The following is an 850-nucleotide window of genomic DNA, read 5'->3' on the forward strand; positions in this document are numbered from 1 at the left end:
CCTGGCCCTGCTCGGTGAGGAAACAGTAGTTGCACGTGTTAAAAAAATAAATAATGAAGGTTTCCACAGCAACCCAAGTTCTGTAGTGCAAGTTGATGACTTTCATTCTGTTTTATTATATAATCAGAGAACATTTATTCTATTAAAAGTGTTGGGTACATCTGAAGTTATATTGTTAAAAAGTTTAGTGCAATCCTAAAACTTCACATCAAGCAAGTTGTTTACAAAGGTTTCTGAGAAGGCTGTATAAAGCGTTTTTGCAGAGGCTCTGACTGGGGCAAGGGTACTGGTCCATTAGAATATTGCAGGGAGTAAAATTTCAGTTGCAGGAAAACTTTTGTATAACTTATTTCAGCTTTTCCTTTGCTGTGAAGAATTCAAAATCAGTTTTTATGGAAGGAAGTGGAAGCTGAACTGATGAAATCTAAAGACCGTTTCCCATTTTGGGTACGCGTTCGTTGTGGAAACCGTACGAATTTCGCCAGCTCTTTGGAAGCCCTGGAGGCTAATAATACCGACAAGAGAACGAAACACAGTGTCAGCCAAATTGCGGTCTAAACGCCGGTGGTGCCTGGGGTTAGCGCTGCCCGGGGCCGTGTCGCGGGCAGCCCGGGCCGGGGGTCGGGCCGGCCCCGGTGCTGCACTGCGGGCCAGCCTGCCTGGAGCCGTGTGGGCCGGCAGGTGCGGCGAGGATGGGACGGGGACGGGATGGGATTGGGACGGGGACGGGATGGGATTGGGACGGGGACAGGAGGATGTCCCGGGTCCGGCCGCTCCCCTGCCCGCCCTCAGAGGGCACGCGCCTCCCCGCGCCTCGCGCCCGCGCGCGCCTCGTGCGGCCGCACGGGGA

Source organism: Onychostruthus taczanowskii, unplaced genomic scaffold (assembly GCF_017590055.1).
Source record: "Onychostruthus taczanowskii isolate IOZ18803 unplaced genomic scaffold, ASM1759005v1 scaffold9, whole genome shotgun sequence".
Lineage (NCBI taxonomy): Eukaryota > Metazoa > Chordata > Aves > Passeriformes > Passeridae > Onychostruthus > Onychostruthus taczanowskii.